General features: G+C 44.0%; 1 protein-coding gene and 1 pseudogene across 8 annotated transcripts in view; one reads left to right on the plus strand and one right to left on the minus strand.

Annotated features, from left to right (window-relative positions):
• Positions 1-4,266: 4,266 nt before the first annotated feature.
• LOC146396544 (tRNA-splicing endonuclease subunit Sen15 pseudogene) lies at positions 4,267-8,917 on the minus strand (annotated as a pseudogene).
• Positions 8,918-9,359: 442 nt separating this feature from the next.
• SBNO1 (strawberry notch homolog 1) overlaps positions 9,360-20,205 on the plus strand; it is a 62,520-nt gene continuing 51,674 nt past the window's right edge. For all 8 annotated transcript variants that reach the window (XM_021073992.2, XM_021073994.2, XM_021073993.2 and 5 more), the window contains exon 1: positions 9,360-9,508. The gene's annotated coding sequence lies outside the window, so the exon portion shown is untranslated. The remainder of the gene's footprint in view (positions 9,509-20,205) is intronic.

The following is a 20,205-nucleotide window of genomic DNA, read 5'->3' on the forward strand; positions in this document are numbered from 1 at the left end:
TCATTCATTCATTCATTTCTTTTCTTTTCAGGGCTGCACCTGCAGCATATGGAAGTTCCTGGGATAGGGCTTGAATCAGAGCTGCAGCTGCTGGCCTCCGCACAGCCACAGCAACACCAGATCCAAGCTGCAACTGTAATTTAAACTGCAGCTTGTGGCTACACCAGATCCTTAAAACACTGAGGAGGCCAGGGACAGAACCCACATTGTAATGGATACTAGTCGTATTCTTTTTTTTTTTTTTTTTTTTTTTTTGGTCTTTTGTCTTTTTAGGGCCATACCCACGGCACATTGGAGATTCCCAGGCTAGGGGTCAAATTGGAGCTGTAGCTGCCAGCCTACACCACAGCCACAGCAATGCCAGATCTGAGCCTCATCTGCAACCTACACCACAGCTCACGGCAACGCCAGATCCTTAAGCCACTGAGCGAGGCCAGGGATCGAACCCGAAACCCCATGGATGCTAGTCAGATTTGTTTCCACTGAGCCAGGACAGGAACTCCTACTAGTCATATTCTTAACCCACAGAGTCACAACAGAAACTCCCAGCATTGCATTTTAATTATATCTGTATTGGTCAAGATTGTTTTGGATTGCAAATGAGGGGAAAAAATCTCAACCTAGTTCAAGAAAATAAGAGACAATAGAAGTTCAGAGGTAAGAGTATTAGGCCTGACAGGATACAAGGAATTAAAGGATGTTATCAGGACTTAGTCTCTCCCTCTCTCCCCCCATCCTGTTCTTTGCCCCACTAATTTCTAGGTTGGCCTTGCAGCCTGGTCTCTAGCTGGACATCATGGCTCCTGCCCCTACTTCCCAATGTTATTTTGGCAAGGGAATGTCTTTTTCCTATTTTCTTCAATACCAAGTTCTGGAATGGAAACTCATTGGCTGGCGCTAAGCCAGTCAAGTTGGCCTGGCAGTGCATCCAGTATTCGAGTTTCTGCACCAAGATTACATGTTCTGTGCTGGAGTGATGTACATGAGAGATGGTTAGCACTTTTCAAACCACATGGACTTTGAGAGGGAGTGATAAAATGAAGATGCTGCCAAAAAATAAAAAGGAAAAAATGAAGATGTTGTTATCTGAAGAAAGAGAGATAGATTCTGGGCAGTCAAGAAAACTGCTATTCCAGAGAACAGATGATTTTTAGGGCAGTAAATATATCCTGAATTATATGGTAATGATGGACGTGTGGAATTATACATTTGTCCAATCTCATACAGTGTATAGCACCAAGAAGTAAACTATGGACTTTGGGCAATACTGATGTGTCAATGTAGGTTCATCAATTATAAGAAATGTACCATCTGGTGGGGCCTGTTGATATTGGGGGAGGCTATGCAAATGTGGGAGCTGGGGGACAGATGGGGAATTTCCATACCTTCCCCTCAATTTTGCTGTGAATCTAAAAGTGCTCAAAAAGTAAAGTCTTCCTCAATAACAGGAACAACAAAACCTCTGTCCACAATGATGGCTGCCATGTTCAAAAATCCAATATGGGCTTCAGCCACATTCTGGTGCTTTCTGCTACATTACATGTTACTTGATCACTCATTCCCTAAAATGCTACTGCCTTGGCATCCATGAAATAATCTCTCCCTGATTCTGCTTTGACCTTTCTTTTTCTTTTTAGGGCTGAACCTGTGGCATATGTAAGTTCCCAGCCTAGGAGTTGAATTGGAGCTGCAGCTACAGCTGCAGCCCTATACCACAGCCACAGCAATGCCAGATTCAAGCTGCATCTGCGACCTATATCACAGCTTGTGGCAATGCTGGATCCTTAAGCCACTGAGCAAGGCCAGGGATTGAACCCACATCCTCATGGATATTAGTCAGGTTCTTAACCTGCTGGGCCGCAAAGGGAACTCCTGCTTTGACCTTTCTGATTGAATTTTTTTTTTTTCTAGGCTGCACCCACTGCATGTGGAAGTTCCTGGGCCAGTGTTCAAAGCCTTTGCCACTGCTGCAACAATGCTGGATCCTTAACTCACTGCATCAGGCTGGGAATCCAGCTGGTGCCACCACAGAGACAAGCAGGATAATTTACCCACTCTGCAAACTCCCCTGATTGACCTTTCTAAGTCTTCTCTATTCACCTTTTTATTTTTTTTCTTTTTTGGTCGCCCGGAGGCATATGGATTTCCTAGGCCATACACCAGATCCAAGCCACAGTTTTGACCTACACTGTAGGTGCAACAATGCCACATCCTTAACCCACTATGCTGGGCAGGGATCAAACTTGCATCCCAGTGCTCCCAAGATACTGCCAATCCCATTTTGCTGCCCTGTTCACTTTTTAGATATAGGACCTCAGGATTCTTCCCTTGACCCCCCTGCTCTTCTGTCTGCATTCGCTTTGAGTACAGTTTATTTTTTTTCTTTTTCGGCAGCACCCATGGCATGTGGAAATTCTGGGCAAGGGATTGAATCCAAGCTGCAGCTGCATCCTGCACCACAGCTGCAACAACATTGGATCCTTAACCCACTGTGCCACAGTGGGACCTCCTCAGTTACAGTTTTATCTTCTCTCATGTTTTTTTAAATCTTCCCTCATTTTTTTTTAATTTTAAAACATTTTAGACAAAAAAAAAATTAAAAAAATAGGAGTTCCTGTCATGGCGCAGTGGTTAACGAATTCGACTAGGAACCATGAGGTTACGGGTTCGGTCCCTGCCCTTGCTCAGTGGGTTGATGATCCAGCGTTGCTGTGAGCTGTGGTGTAGGCTGGCAGCTACAGTTCCGATTAGACCGCTAGCCTGAGAACCTCCATATGCCACGGGAGCGGCCCAAGAAATGGCAAAAAGACAAAAAAAATAAATAAATAAATTAAAAAAATAAATAAAAGTAATGATTTAAAAATAAAATATAATAAAACATTTTTATTATAAAAGTAATACAAATAAAGAAAAACTGAAATATTGAAGAAAGACAAAGTCATCCATTTACTGCCCTGCCATCCTATTATAACCACGGTTAATTTATTTTGTCATCTTTTTATTACATATTTGGTGTTATTTACAGTCAGGATCATACCCATTCTTTCATTCCATATCTTGGGGTTTTTTTAAATAAGTATTTTCTCGTGGTTTTTATTATATTCATTTCTAATTTTTAATGGGTACATAATGATACCATTTGTTCTCTATATATTCTTATTGACCATTTCCCCAGACTAGGGGTTGGCAAACTATGGCCCTGCATTTGTAAATAAAATTTTACTGGAATACCCACATCCATTCATTTACATACTCTCTATGGTTATTTCTGTTCTACAAAGAGCAGAGTTGAGAAGTTGTGAGAAAGACTGTATGGCCTGAAAAACATTTCTGGTCCTTTCCAGAAAAAGTCTGCTGACCCTTGCCTTAATCTTTCAAGTGGTTTATAATTTGGGCTATTATATGCCCCAAAATGTGACTTGAAACATCCTGGTGCCTATAATTTTTTAAACTTTAGGCAACTTAATTGGGAGGTGTTAACAAAAGTGGAGTAACTGGGTCTACTTAAGAAAGATGTTTTCTTTTTTTGGGGGGGGGGTTGCCTTTTCTAGGGCCACACCTGTAACATATGGAGGTTCCCAGGCTAAGGGTCTAATCAGAGCTGTAGCTGCTGGCCTACACCACAGTCACAGCAACACAGGATCTGAGCTGCATCTGTAAACTACACTACAGCTCATGGCACCACCAGATTCTTAACCCACTGAGCAAGGCCAGGGATCAAACCTGCAACTTCATGGTTCCTAGTTGGATTTGTTAATCACTGAGCCATGATGGGAACTCCATGAAAGCTATTTTCAAGGTTGACACTGTCCCCCACTCTCTCTCTTAGTTATGATATAGTAAGGGTGGTAGTTATAAGAATGAAAAAAAAAAAAAAAAGGCCCAATACTCTTGTAGGTAGCATTTCTCTGGTCCCTATTAAGCTGGACATGTAATTTTACACACTGGATGAACATATAATTAGTTTTGATTCAAAGTCAACCAAAGAGGGAAGTAACAATAATTGTAACATGAAAACCAACTGAAAGAAAATGTTTACTTTCTATTGGGGGTGAAAAAGCAGCTCAAGTAAACTCTCTAGGTGTCAAGGTGTATATAAATGCCATTCCAAGCTTGCTGTAGTGGCCAAAAGGAACTGAAAGAGTTGAGTAGAGAGAAGAGATGCCAGTCTCAACAATGAGCTAGCAGTGGCAGCAATGACAGAAGAAACACATGTGCTCTACCCTTCTGAAAACATCTTAGGCATAAACGTGTATACAGCTATAATTAACCTGTCTCCAGGCAAGAAAGTTTTACAGCAACTACTCTATTTTATTAAAATAAATTCTTCTATCTGGGAAAGTTTTATTCTTAAAAACAGCAACAACAAGATGGGACCAGCTAAGTCAACCCTGATTATCTCTGAGATTAAAGGTGAACCAGTCTGATGGGTCTCAATCCAATCTTGTACGAATAAAGTAAGTACTGGGAGGTAGAGGTGTCATCTTCTAAGGGAAATATTCTGGGGATCTGGCAGCATAAATCCATCAGTAAGTTTGTAATAAACTACAGTGGAATCAGACTCCATTATGTCCTGAATAAAAGACATCGGCCAATCTGGATCACCTTGCAATTTTCGAGATGCTTTCAAGATCTCCCTTATCCTGTTTGGCTGAGGGATGCATTGATGGGTGTAGGCACCACAGTCTGTACCCCTTCTCCTTCTGTCTCAGGACTGAGAAGGCAGATGAGCTGGAGATCTGGTAATCCCACACAGTTCACTTCATGCCAACTTTTACTCTCCATGAGGTCCAGGTAAACCAACTTGGGTGGCATCTCCTATATCTAATTCCAACATTTCTAAATACTTAGGGCGTGTGCCCATCCAGGCGTCCTCCGTCCTCCGGGGCCCAAGAGGGGGCGCCGCCGCCGCGTTCGCCTCCCGGGCCCATATCACTACAGTCAGCGGTGGCTGGGACTCGCAGAGCTCCTCCATTTCGGGGCCCTGCGGTGCTCCTGGTGCACTTCTCTCATGTTTAATCCCCATCTGGATCCTTGGGTTGTAGTCTCCATCCAGCTCTTTGCTAGACATCGCCACTTGGATGTTCTATAGGCCCCTCAAAATTCCATATCATAGGAGTTCCCTTGTAGCACAGCCGGTTAAGGATTCGGCATTATCACTGGAGTGGCTTGGGTCACTGTTCTGGCACAGGTTTGATCCCTGGCCCCAGAACTTCCACATGCTGCAGGTGTGGCAGGGAAAAAAAAAAAAAAAAAGAGAGAGAGAGAGAGAGAGAAAGAGAATTTTGGGGTATCACAGAGGTTGCAACTGCAGGAAGCAGTTCTTACCACTCAGGCTAAAGGGACAAAAGGAATAGGTTGGTAAATTTAAACTTAGAAATGTTGGCATTCCTGTCGTGGCACAGCGGTAACAAACCCGGCTAGTATCCATGAGGATGGAGGTTCAATTCCTGTTAAGGATCTGGCATTGCCTTGAGCTGTGGTGTAGGCCAGCAGCTGCAGCTCCGATTAGACCCCTAGCCTGGGAACTTCCATATGCCGTGAGTGCAGGCCTAAAAATATTTAAAAAAAAATTTAAAAAAAGCTTAGAAATGTAGAAGAGGGGCCCTAGGTTGCTGAAACCCAAAATCCAATGAGTGGTTCTGCCCAGCTGGTGCTAGTGTCTCTGAGCTTAGAGAGTGACCTTGTGGAGGCTGGCTCTTCCAGGTTCTTGTGTCTGGGAGGAGAGTTTGGCATGATGAGGCCTGTTCTGCAAGTGTGGGAAAAACTGCAAACTGAATATAGCTGCTGCTATGGGAAGGGAATGCATATGCCAGGGTAAAGAAGTGTTGCTGGGATGACGTTCACAGGAAACTTTTCCTCCTCCAACCTAGCAGTCTCCCTCTTGCAAAGTCTAACACTGAAACAGCTGGCAAAGCAGAAATGTAGTTCTCCTGTGCACCACAAAGCAGAGCGTGCTTGCTTGGGTTTGGAGCTGAGAAACAATATCTTAATAACTGATGCATTTACTTTGTTACTGTCTCTTCTCTTTGCTTCACTCCTGTCTGTTTCAGGACATTTGCATGAGCTGTTTCTGTTTTTTGTTTTTGTTTTTGTGCTGCACCCATGACATAAGGAAGTTCCCAGGCCAGGGATGGAACCCGCTGCACAGCAGTGCCCTGAGCCACAGCAGTGACAACTGCAGGATCCTTATCGGGTCCAGCAGGGATCTCCCTGTTTCTTCTTCTTGAAGTGCAGTTCCATCTTTTCTTTGCTTAGTGAACACCTACTTTCCAAATCTCTCCTCAGTTCTCACTCCAAGGAAGACTTGACTTTCTAAGGAGGTCAAACTTCTCTTTAATAGGCTCTATTAGCTTGTATGTAGCGGTGTCACAGTTACAAGTTTACATTTTGTGTAATTTGGGGATTAAAGTGGACTCCACTGTAAGGGAATTAAAGTGGACTCCACTGTAAGGGGATTAATCTCAAGGGCAGGAACCACTCCCACCTTCCCCTCAAATTGTTTTTCTTAAACTTGTGTCCCTAACCTCTAACATGGTATCTGGCTCAATAAATATTTGTTGAATGAAGTGACAAGTATAGTGTAAATAGCCATGGGGTGGGGGAGGAGAGTCAATACCATGTCTGAATAGAGATTTTTCTGAATCATCTGTTTTCAGCAGTACCTCTGGTTTGGATGCACCAAACTAGTCTTCCTCCTGGCCTCTGACCCTCATATCTCAGTTCCTATCCCTTGAATAACTGCTACTTGTGTTTTTATTCTGAGATGCTGCAAGTGTATATGTGAGCAAAATATATCATTATATATTCTTGTTGATAGAAGTGCTCCATTCTTTTATCTTTTTTTTTTTTTTTTGACTGCACCCACAGCTTAAGTTCCCAGGCCAGGCCCTGTGCCACTGCAGTAACCAGAGCCCCAGACGTGACAATACTGGAACCTTAACCCGCTGAGCCACAAGGAACCCCCAAATTTATATATATATATATATATTTATATATATATACACAAAAATTTATATTTATTTGAAAGTGCTCCATTCTTTTGAACAACTTTTTCGCTATAGGAGAGTGCCAGCTTAGTGAATTAACCTTTTCTTCAGAAAACCTTAAGGTCGTTCCCCATCTTTTGCTTCTACAAATGGTGCGGCAATGAATAACATTATGCATAATGTTTGGGTGCATGTGTATAGTTGTATTATAAATATCCCCTGAAACATCATCTTTTACTTTGGTTCAAGGTAAAGAGATTATGCAGAGATAGCTGCAAGGATCTGGCTCAGATGCTCAGGAAGTACCTCAAAGGGTGGAGTTCCTAGGTTAGACCTTGGGTTTCACAATCTAGGATTCATCTAGTCCTAGTGTACAACTTGTTTGGGGGCCTCTATTTTTTTCTTTCTTTTTTGGCTGCCCCGCAGCCTATGGAGTGCCTGGGCCAGGGATCAAATCTGAGCCACAGTTGCCACCTAAGCCAAATCTGCAGTAATGATGGATCCTTAACCCACTGTGCCAGGCCGGGGATCAAACCTGTGTCCCAGCACTTCCAAGACGCTGCTGATCCCTTTGCGCCACGGCAGGAACTCCTGGGGGCCACTTTGAAACTGAATTGTTTCAACCAAGCTCCAAAGACACTGAAGCATTAACTACAACATCTTAGATTTCTTTGCTGCATTCTTTCGTATTTCTTTCTTTTCATAACGTGACAGATTTGTAATTGCTTGTTTGCCATCATCTACACTAGACATAAACCAGGCTAGTGGAATGTAGGGAACAAGACAGATGAAGGCCTTGTTCTTATGGAACTATTATTATTATAAGGGGTCAATCTGAGCTGTAGCTGCTGGCCTACACCACAGCCACAGCAATGTGGGATTCGAGCTCCCTCTGCGACCTATACCACAGTTCATGGCAACACCAGATCCCCAACCCACTGAGCGAGGCCAGGGTTGGAACCCGCATCCTCATGGATGCTAGTCAGATTCATTTCTGCTCAGCCACCACAGGAACTACCCCCCCCCAACCTTCATAGGTTTTTAATGTGCGTGTGAGGATTAAACAAAGTAACAGTAGCAAAGTGATTTGTTGGCATTTTAAAATGTTTATTTACATGCATACATATATAATGCATATTTATGTATAAAAACACTAAGTTGAAAGATTCATAATTATTCTCTCCATGACTACTTTTTTTCCTTTCCTCTAGCCCCTTACTGTCTCTTGAAGAGCTCACACCTTAACAACTAAGTGTTTGAATGACTAGGTCTGCTTTGAGCTCAAGGCGACAGCAAAGCGACCGCCAGTAGGGGGCAAGAATCACCTAGGCGTGCCTATTACCTAAGCAACGGGTTCAAACAGCATTCTCAGAATGACTTTACAAAAGGGTTACCAAGAAGTTAATTTGTTTATTCTGTTAGATCACTTAAAAGTAGTAGCAATAATAATCATCATAATGGATAATACAAAAATAAGGAAGTGAGAGGCGGTAGCGACAGATATGCAGCAATCATTAATTCAGAGCAATAGTTTGTTCAGGTTACCAGGTGTGTGTGTGTGTGCGTGCGCGAGAAAAAAGGAAACCGAGCTGACTGCGCTCTCACTCATTAGGATATGATTGTAGCAGTCGGAGCAGTAGAGGGGCTCCGAGTTCCTTGCGGTCTCACATTGAATAAAGTGCTTTAGGAGAGCCTAACAAGAAATCATTACGAGAATTTCTTGCTAGAATTAACTAAGGTAACGAGTTTTTCAAAGTGACAAAGACGCCACTAGGTAACTTCCTGAGCCATAGCCACGCACCAAAAAGGTTTCGAAAACAGCTTCGAGCCCCTCCTTGCCCGACGTTGAAAGCAGGTGTGGGACGCATGCGCACGGCCCACCGGCTGACCTGCTCGGGGCAACCCAGAACAGACCTTCCTCCCGACATGCCGCGAGGGAGAAAAGGAGGGGAAAACGAACTCTCGCGATTCTTTCAAACGCCGGCGGAAGCAGTAGACACGTGACTCTCCTAGGCGGCCTTCGTCTTCCCCCCCTCCCCCTTCTCGGAAACCCGGCCCCCTCACCCCTCGCCCACCCCGGAGCCGCGATAATGGACCGTTTGGGTTCCAGAATTCCTTTGGATTCAACCACTGGTACAGGGTCGGCGGGAGCCGGTGGAGTCCGTGCTTGGCGGAAAAGGCGGGGGGCGGCCAAGATGGGGGGGGAAATCATCTTCCTTCACCTAGGAGAGAGGCGGGGCGGAGAGAGGGGCTGGGGTTTGCGGTGGGGGGGGGAGGGAGGAAGTCACGTGGGTCCTGCGGCGCGCGCTGCGTGCGCGCGGCGCCTCATCCGTCGCCCCACCCCCTCCCGGTGGGGCGGGGGGGGTTGGGGGAGGGGCGTCAAGATGGCGGCGGGGAGGTAGGCAGAGCCGGACGCTGCTGCTGCCGCCGCCACCGCCGCCTCCGCTCCAGTCGCCTCTGGTCCTTCAAGCTGTCGCCGCCCGGGAGAAGGTGTTCCAGCGTCAGATCCTGTGGGGAAAGTAAGTCCTCCCTGTAGCCCTTTTATGTCTCCACACTCCTCCTCCCGGACAGCCTCCCACTCCCACCCTCCTCAGGGGGCCGTGTGGGGCCAGGCTGGGGGGGGCCGCCACCTCACCCCGGCTTCGGGCCTCCCGCGCCCCTCGCTGCCCTCTCAGCTGCGTGCCCCGGGGTCCTCGGAGGCACGGTCCCGGCCGCGGCCCCGACGCGCTGGCTTCCTCCGTCGGTCAGCGCCGGGCCCTGCGGTCGCCGCGCGTGGGGCTGTCGGGCTCCTGGGGCCCCGCTGTCCCAGACCGAAGGCACCCCGTTTGGGCGAGGAGGCAGCGTTTGCGGACGCCAGCTCTGGCTCTGCCGGGATCGCCCCCCGTGCTCCCCCGTCTCGACCAGGGGATGCGAGGTCCCGGACTCGTAGGAAAGTGAGCTCCACAACCCTTCAAAAGTCTTCCGCTGGAGGATTGCTTTGGTTCGGGGCGAGTGCGGAAGGCGACAGGGTTGCCCAAGATGTGGACCCCCACACCTACGGTTTGCTTGTTACCTTGCTCTCAGGGCAGTAGGGACGGTACGTGGGACACGTGGGGCCACCTTCACGCTTCACCCAGTGATTAGGTTAATTTTGCCTGGAGCTTGTTCGCTCGCCTCTTGGACCCTAAGTAAGAATCTATAGGGAGGGAAAGGCGGTCCGGGATTTGCTTACTTTGAGAGCGTTTGGCGTAACGAGCATCTAAAGTTCCCCAAACCAGTATACGCTGGTGGTTTCCCAGAAGTGGTTTGGGGTCGGTTTAACCGCGGAGGAGATTTGGATGTTCCTGAACCCTTGTGATTGTTTCTTTCCTGACCCTGGCATCCAGCTCCTCCCCTTTCCACCCCGGCTTTGTGCTTCTGTTTGGTTAATGTTTGCGGACCACTAACTTGATCCTCGCACAGAGGAACTCTTTTTATGTGCATGCTCCGTTTACTGTGGGAGGCTTTTGTTTTGGGGAGTCGCTGGTGGAGAAACGTGGGAAAAGAAAGGGCGAGAAAATGAGAGTCAAATAAAGCAACGTTTTTATCCATTGAATTGCGCAGCCAATTGTAACCTCACCCGGAAGTTTGTACTGAACACGTGTTGGTGAGAGGTTAAAACTGGGTCCCCCTTTGACCTTTGAAAGTTGATTATTAGCAGTTTATGTTGATTTAAATGTTTCATATTCTTCAGGCAGCCAGAATTAGAGACAGAATAGGGTATCTAAAGAGTCTGCCAGGAGGGTCCAGAAAGCTGTCAAACCCGAGTTAGTCTAGTGCGATTCCTCTTAGCAGTTGCAGACACTTAAGTCAGCTAACAATGCAGAGGGATTTCATTTTTTCCCAGTTATTTGCGGCAGTCAAAACAGATTTTCATGAGCAGTGGGGAAAGCCTTAATCACTGCACAAAAGATAGTTTGTATAGAACTTCTAAGATAAAATGCAGAATTTGCTATTGGTGTTTTGCGACATCGATTTTGCAAACAATGGAACTTTTTTATGTTTAAAGAAGTTGTTTCCAAAGTTTATCCACCAGAGAGGACATCTTTACTTTTTTCTTTGGCTTCTGCTTTTTATCTCTCAATGTAACTTTATTCCTAACCTAATTTTATGCCAGAAGATTCTGAAGAGTTTTAAATAAAATTTGACTTTAGTTGCTATGTAGGTGTTAAAAAGGGAGTCTTAGTGGCTTACAGTTCCTTCCTTCATTCATCCATTCATTCATTCGTTCATCCATTGAATGTTCTTATGTGTCAGTTTTACGTGTTTATGGGCTTTGTTGAGGTTACTATTTAAAATCATGCAGTATGAAGAGTCTCTTCATGCTTCTCAAAGTCTTTTTTCTTCTCAAGTACTTTAGTTACAGATACATTTTGGCTTTACTTAGCGTCTAAATTGAGCTTTAAGACTTGCTGCCCTGCTCATGAAGGAAGACAGCACTCTGGTCTGAGGTGTGGTTTTAGCAAGTTAGCTGATTTTTCATAAGGCTCTGGGTTTTCATGCTTTGCCTGCCAGAAATTCAGGGAGTAAAGATGCTTTCTGAGTGGAATTGTTTTCCATTAGGTAGTCAATTAATAACCAAAATGATGTAATCCTTAAGTTTTTGCACTTGTCTTTTTCTTTAATGCTAATTGACAGATCCACTTTCCTGGTTGAACTTACTAAAGTATCATGGACAGTCTTGGGATACCACTGAAATTTTCTGTAGATGAAATGGATAGACTTTGGAAGATCAGGAACTCTTCTTAAAAAAATATGGTACAAACCTTGTCAAAATAGGAGTTTCTGTCATGGCGCAGTGGAAACGAATTCAACTAGGAACCGTGAGGTTGCAGGTTCGATCCCTCACCTTGCTCAGTGGGTTAAGGATCTGGAGTTGCCGTGAGCTGTGGTGTAGGTCACAGATGTGCGCTCGGATCCCTCGTTGCTGTGGCTGTGGCTGGCAGCTGTAGCTCTGATTAGACCCCCAGCCTGGGAATCTCCATATGCCACAGTTACAGCCCTAAAAAGAAGAAGAAAAAAACTTGTCAGTTAACTTTTTACTTCTTGAGAGACAGTAAGTAGCACAGAGCAATGATTTGCAAATCTTTTTACTGCATTCCACAGTAAGAAATGTTTTACATTGTGACCTGGTATATAATACGCACATAGCACTGAGTTTCCTGAAGTAATGTTTACCCTCTCTGTGTGTGCTGCTCTAATTCTGTATTTAAAATATTTGAATATTCTATACTTGAAATATTTAAAATACTAGTCACAATGCACTGAAATTATTTGACAACCCAATGTGTTATGACCAGCAGTTTGAAAAATACTTGGGTTTTTTTTTTTTTTTTTTAATGTCTTTTCTAGGGCTGCATCCTCTGCATGTGGAGATTCCCAGGCTAGGGATGTAATCAGAGATTGGAGCTGTAGCCACTGGCCTACGCCAGAGCCACACAGCAGCCACACAGCAACGCCAGATCTGAGCTGCGTCTGTGACCTACACCACAGCTCACGGCAACGCCGGATCCTTGACCCACTGGGCAAGGCCAGGGATCGAATCCTCAACCCCATCGTTCCTAGTCAGATTCGTTAACCACTGAGCCATGACGGAAACTCCCCTAATACTTGGTTAAAAAATACTGGAGTTGGGAGTTCCTGTCGTGGCACGGCGGAACCAAATCTTACTATTATCTTTGAGAATGCAGGTTTGATCCCTGGTCTTACTCAGTGAGTGGTTCGGGGATCTGGCGTTGCCTTGAGCTGTGGTGTATGTTGTAGAAGTTGGTCAGATCCCATGTTGCTGTGGTTGTGGCTGTGACCTAGGCTGGCATCTGCAGCTCTGATTTGCCCTAGCCTGGGAACTTCCATATGCCATGGCCCTAAAAACCAAACAAGCAAAAAATACTGGATTAAGAAATAACTGGGGCTAAGATTGGAAGGGTTTGGTGTCAGCCCCCCGGGTTTATAATTCTGCTTCAAGCTTGCTTTAGTCTTACCTTGTTATAGTTCATTTCTCTAAGCTTTGGTTTCTAAGCGGCAGGGAGATAACAGGTAGTTTTTACTCATGTATTATTTTGAGAGTAGAAACAAAATCCAACCGTATAATAAATAGTCCAGAAGAGTAGCCAGCTTTTGATGTTGTAAACAAGAAAGTAGTCTCAACCCACCTCCCCAGCCACATTCTTGTGCTTTTTCAAAGCATTTTTGAAACTTGTATATAATCTGCACATTCCTTTGTAATTCCATTCTTCCTATAGGTTTTGCAATGAGAGTGAGGGGAGGGACACTTTACTAGGCAATTGCTGCTAGGAGAAGAAGGCGTTAAAAAATGCAGATTATATCCTTTTAGTTAAAGAAAATCTTATTTAGCAAACTTTTATACCTATCCTCTCTTTCTCCTCCTGATACTCTTGAAGGAATCAACACTCAGTAGACAATAAATATTTGGGGTTTTTTTTTTTGGCCTTTTTTTAGGGCCACACTCGTGAAAGTTCCCAGGGTAGGGGCTGAAGCAGAGCTGTTGCTGCTGGCCTATGCCACAGCCACAGCACCACAGTATCTGAGCTGCGTCTTCGACCTACACTACAGCTCACGGCAACACCAGATCCTTAACCCACTGATCGAGGCCAGAGATTGAACCCAAAACCTCATGGTCACTAGTTGGGTTCGTTAACCACTGAGCCACAATGGTAAGTCCTGTCCTTCAAATTCCTAAACTGAATGTCATCTATCACATCCTGGCTACATAAAAGCAAAGTTGACGCTAGATCAAAAATCAGACATGCTTAGCACTATTAAGTAATGAGAAAAAATACTTTTAAGGCAAAGATACTTGGTCTTTTGCTTTTTAGGGGCACAGCTGCAGCATATGGAGGTTCCCAGGCTAGGGGTCGAATCACAGCTACAGCTGCTGGCCTGTACTACAGCCATGGCAACTTGGGATCAAAGTTGTGTCTACAACTTATACCACAGCTCACCACAATGCTGAATCCCCAACCCACTGAGCAAGGCTAGGGATTGAACCCGTATCCTCATGGATACTGTTTGGATTCGTTTCTGCTGCGCCATAATGGGAACTCCCAGAGATACTTCTTTTTTTTTTTTTAATAGATTTTTTTTTTTTTTTTTTGTCTTTTTGCTATTTATTTGGGCCGCTCTCGCGGCATATGGAGTTCCCAAGCTAGGGGTTGAATCGGAGCTGTAGCCACCAGCCTACGCCAGAGCCATAGCAACACGGGATCCGAGCCGCGTCTGCGACCTACACCACAGCTCTTGGCAACACCAGATCATTAACCCACTGAGCAAGGGCAGGGACCGAACCCGCAACCTCATGGTTCCTAGTCGGATTCGTTAACCACTGCACCATGACGGGAACTCCCCAGAGATACTTCTTAAATGACATTTGAAGATGTCCACCAGTTTCCTCTAGATACACTAACTGATTAGCTGGACAAACCAGGTGTATGACACTTGGGGAAAAGGGAGCTAGTATTTTAGAGAACTAACGTGGAACTTAATTATTGAATAAATTGCCGACAAGTAAAGTTTGTATTCTGGAGGTAAAATGTTGCATAAGCAATTTGAAAGAAATCATTTTTGAACATGATAGTAATGTTTATTAAAATGATACTTAATAGCTAGTAGCTAATACTTATTATAAGTAGCTTTAACATTTACTCAGCACAGCAATCCTATGAGGTTTTGTTTTTATTCCTACTTGGAGATGAGGAAACTGAGTCACAAAAGTTATTATTTGACTATATCATACTACTGGTGGATGACACAGCCTTTATTTGAAACCAGGTTTCACTTGACTTCATAGTCTCCTCAACCTCTGTGGTGTGCTGCTGCCACTGCAGATACATCCCTGTATCTGCCCAAAGCTGTAAAGATCTGCTTTGGTGTCAACAAGAGGAACCTTGTCCTTGTTGATAGGTTTCTGTGTTGGTATTCTCAGTGGGAACTGTGTCCTTTGATTCTTCTAATGGGGTATTGTTTCTCAGGATTCTCTTCCTGCTAAGGATGTCTCTCAGTTTCTCCCCGCTACTGTGTTATTGTTCCTTATTATATATGCTTTCATAGGTGTACTATTTTGAAATATGTGATATTTTCAAATACATTTATGATAAAAGTGGAATCTTTTTGTTTTCCACTTTTTTTGGTTTGTTTTTGTGATTCTATTTAGAATCACTCTATGGTTAGTAACTTTTGGGTTTGTTAGATTGATACATGTTAAATGTCACCTGAGGTGTGTAAAATTCTTGTAGACACACTGTAACTGTTCTTTTGCACCTAACAGTGTTTTTTTTTTTTTTTTTTTTGTCTTTTTGCTATTTCTTTGGGCCGCTCCCACGGCATATGGAGGTTCCCAGGCTAGGGGTCTAATCGGAGTTGTAGCCCCCAGCCTATGACAGAGCCACAGCAACATGGGATCCGAGCCATGTCTGCAACCTACACCACAGCTCACAGCAACGCCGGATCATTAACCCACTGAGCAAGGGCAGGGACCGAACCCGCAACCTCATGGTTCCTAGTCGGATTCGTTAACCACTGTGCCACAACGGGAACTCCCTAACAGTGTTTGGATTCATGTTATACTTAGTGGGTTCAAAGTGAAAAAACTGTTTTTCCTCTCAGGAATAAATCTCACTTGTTTGTAAAATGAGAAAATTGAGTAATATAACCTTGTAAGAGCTTTCTCAACTTAAGCTCTGAAATTCTGATTCTGGGGAGTTCCCATCATGGCTTAGCAGTAATGAACATGACTAGTATCCATGGGTACACAGGTTCGATCCCTGGCCTTGATCAGTGGGTTAAGATCCATTGTTGCTATGAGCTGTGGTATAGGTCAGAGATGCAGCTCAAATCCCTTGTTGCTGTGGTTGAGGCTGGCAGCTACACCTCTGATTTGACCCCTAGCCTCGGAACTTCCATATGCCATGGATGCCCTAAAAAGACAAAAAGAGAGAGAAAGAAAAAGAAATTCTGAATCTAGTAGTTTGAAAATAGGAATATGATTAAATATTAAGGGTTTTGCTTAATGGAGTTAGAGAATGGCATAGATGTTTCCTTTCTATCTACTTTCCCCCTTCTCACTGCAAAAAAGTGCAAGTAGAGAATTTGCGTTCAATTGGCTTGAGAGAAAGGATCTTTAGATTTTGTTTGTGTATATAAGTCCTATATAAAATCAAAATTCTTTTCATTAATAGCTTGTAAAAGACAATGTTTCTCACCTAGACAGCATCACTACTAGGTCACTTCTCAGATTGGAGAGTCTCAAATTGTGATTCCTCTGAATGACTTGAGTAGATCACTTGATAATGTTGCTTATAACTTTTGCCATCTCTTCTATGAACACAAGTTTTTTACTCCAAATTCCTCCCTTCCATGACAATATTTTTGTACTTTTTTTTTTTTTTTTTTTTCTTTTTAGGGCTGCACCCGTGGCTTATGGAAGTTCCCAGGCTAGGGGTTGAATCAGAGCTACAGCTACTGGCCTACACCATAGCCACAGCAATGGGGGATCTGAGCCACAGCTCACGGCAACACTGGATCCCGACCCATTGAGCAAGGCCAGGGATTGAACCCGCATCCTTGTGGATACTAGTCAGATTCGTTTCTGCTTCGCCACTTCAGGAACCTGGTATTTTTGTACTTTTTTTTTTTTTGGTCTTTTTTTTTTTTGCCATTTCTTGGGCCGCTCTGGCGGCATATGGAGGTTCCCAGGCTAGGGGTCGAATCAGAGCTGTAGCTGCCAGCCTATGCCAGAGCCGCAGCACGCAGGATCCGAGCTGCGTTTGCGACCTACACCACAGCTCACGGCAACGCCGAATCGTTAACCCACTGAGCAAGGGCAGGGACCGAACCCGCAACCTCATGGTTCCTAGTCGGATTCGTTAACCACTGCGCCACAACGGGAACTCCTATTTTTGTACTTTTAATGCCAATTAATTGTTCAGAAAATGTATTTCAAAAAGCACTCATAGGTGTTCCCATCTTGGTGCAGTGGAAATGAATCTGACTAGGAACCATGAGGTTGTGGGTTTGATCCAGTGGGTTAAGAATCTGGCGTTGCTGTGAGCTGTGGTGTAGGTTACAAACTTGGCTCGGATCTGGTGTTGCTGTGGCTCTGGCATAGGCCTGCAGCAATAGCTCCAATTAGACCCCTAGCCTAGGAACCTCCACATGCTGCGGGTGCAGCCCTAAAAAGACGAAAGACCAAAAAAAAAACAAAAAAAAACCCCTCATAAATTCAGCAACACTTTTCATTGTTTTTTGAGGGCCACACCTGAAGCATATGGAGATTCCCAGGCTAGGGGTCCAGTCAGAGCTATAGCCGCTGGTCTTTGCCAGAGCCACAGGAACTCGGGATCTGAGCTGCGTCTGCGACCTACACCACAGCTCACAGCAATGCTGGATCCTTAACCCACTGAGCGAGGCCAGGAATCAAACCCCAGTCCTCATGGATGCGAGTCAGGTTCGCTGACCATTGAGCCACGATGGGAACTCCCTCATTGATTTTTTTTTTTTTGTCAAAATTAATTAATGATATTTCCCTACTTTTGAATAAATAATTATTTCCAATGTTTATTTTATAAAAATGACATTTTGTTAATCTAAGAAATTGTTAATCTAGGTCGAAATTAGCCATGGCAAGTGGGCCAAGACTCCATATCCCCACAGTCGTAATGAAATTTTATAAATGAAAGTTTTGTTTTTTGGCTTTTTAGGGCTGAACCTGCAGCATACTTAGTGGGAAGTTCCCAGGCTATGGGTTGAATCAAATCTGTAGCCGCTGGCTTATACCACACACAGTTCACGGTAACGCCAGATTCTTAACCCGATGAGTGAGGCCAGGGATTGAACCTACATCCTTATGGATACTAGTTGGGTTCGTTACCACTGAGCCATAAGCCATTTCTTGGGCCGCTCACGCAGCATATGGAGGTTCCCAGGCTGGGGGTCCAATTGGAGCTGTAGCCACTGGCCTACGCCAGAGCACAGCAATGCGGGATCCGAGCTGTGTCTGCAACCTACACCACAACTCACAGCAACACTGGATCCCCAACCCACTGAGCAAGGCCAGGGATTGAACCCGAAACTTCATGGTTCTTAGTTGGATTCGTTAACCACTGAGCCATGACGGGAACTCCTGAAAATATTTTCAAAGCATTGGTTCATTTCTCTCAGTACGTATTTGTGGTACATACTGGGCTGATTTGTAAAGTATGGTCCACCATGTCTGTATTAGAAAAATGGATCTTTATATTAAATCCATGATGATCGTCATACAACTATAAATGTAATAATATTCATTGAGTAGTTAAAAAAATCTTTATATTAAATCCATGTTAGGACATTTCTCCTATTTGTCTCCTCTATCATCTAGTTCCTTCATATGACTTTCATTTTGCTGTCTAATACTAATGATATTAGACCTTTCCAATTTTATTTGTCTTTTTTTTTCCCCCTTTCCAATTTTAATCTCAGACTGGCATTTAAGTATTGGAACTTCATAGGGTACCAACATTGACTTTTTGATTTACTCATTGGAAAGGGAATGCATGGGCTTTGGGAGTTTGAACAGTCTAGATATGGTTGTGACCTTGGGCAGGTAATTTAAGGTTTTTGAGCCTCAGTTTCATCTCTAGAATTATAATACCTGTCTTGCTCAGGGTTGTCATGGGCTAGTGATATACATAAGGGACCTAACACTGCCAGGCTTGTAAAAGATACTAGTCGTTGTCACTTCCCTTTCTTTCCTCCTGCTTGCTAAGAATGTATTCTTCCTTAGACTTTTCTTTTTTCTGAAAAGTTTTGGGGAAGTCTCCTTTGGGCCATGTGGTCTTCCTCCTATCCTTTAAATAAGTCTGCCCTTAGTTTACTTTCTGGATTCTGTGGTTTTCACCTTAAACTCATTCATAGTTCCTTTAGAACATGTTTCTAAATAATTTACAAGCTTATGCAACATAGATCTACCTAGTAGAGAATTTCACTATTGCTTTCATCTAAAATAGTAGTTCTTATGTATTGGAAGTCATGGTTCACGGTATTCTTGGGTAACACTTTTTTACTTTTTTTTTTTTTGTAGGACGTAATGAAACAAATTTAATTCTATTGCCTGGTCTGAGAGCAGATGACTAGCTGACGATTAGTTTTTTGTTTTGTTTTTAATTTTTTTTTGTCTTTTTAGGGCCGTTCTCATGGCATATGGAGATTCCCAGGCTTGGGGTGTAATTAGAGCCTAGCTGCTGGCCCACATCACAGCCACAGCAATGAGGGATCTGAGCTGCATCTGACCTACACCACAGCTCATGGCAATGCCGGCTCCTTAACCCACTGAACGAGGCCCGGGATCGAGCCCACATCCTCATGAATACTATTTGGGTTTGTTAACTCCTGAGCCACAATGGGAACTGCTAGTGTATTATTTATGTAATATGAAATTAGTTCTCTGAGGAGTTCCCACTGGCACAACAGGGTTGGCAGCCTCTTGGGAGCTCTGGGACAAGGGTTCGATCCCCGGCCCAGCACAGAGCGTTAAGAATCCTGCATTGCCACAGCTGTGGCTTAGGTCAAAACTGTGGCTAAGATCTGATACCTGGCCTGGGAACTCCATGTGCCTCAGGGCAGCCAAAAAAAAAAAAAGTTAGTCCTCTGAGAAAAACAAGTCAGATTCCCTGTAAGCATGTTTATATATATGAATTGATTATTTTGGATAAATTAATGAGCAAAGTTAAAATTGAGAAAACTCTGTTCAACTTTTTCCCTACAAAATGGATAAAAATCCATCTTAGTGGTTGAATAGTTTGATCTGGTTCCTATGAGTACAGTTGGAAAATCCAACTGAAAATATATTGAAATAGGCATTTTTCCCCCCTAAACTCCATATTCCTTATCTAAAAGATGAGACCTGAAAGATCTCCTGGGCTCAACCATTATTTTTTCATTTTCTCTTGGCTCAATTCTAATCATTCATCAATTCATGCTTTTTTTGTGTGTTTCACATTCTTCCATTTTGAGCTTTCATTTAAACTTAGTCTCATGGATTCTCCTTAAATGACTTGGAAGCCATTCCCCCTACTTTCTCTCCACATCCTGCACATCATCTTTTTCCTGGTCTTTTGTAGCAGTTGCCTAAGATGTGTCCCTGCATCTTACCCTGTGAATTCTCAGTTTGCTTCCACATTGCTGTGGAGTAATTTTTCTAAGT

Source organism: Sus scrofa, chromosome 14, assembly GCF_054392235.1.
Source record: "Sus scrofa isolate SSC_HxYL_T2T_F1_AM1 chromosome 14, Sscrofa_HxYL_maternal_Yorkshire_Landrace_v2.0, whole genome shotgun sequence".
Taxonomy (NCBI): Eukaryota; Metazoa; Chordata; class Mammalia; order Artiodactyla; family Suidae; genus Sus; species Sus scrofa.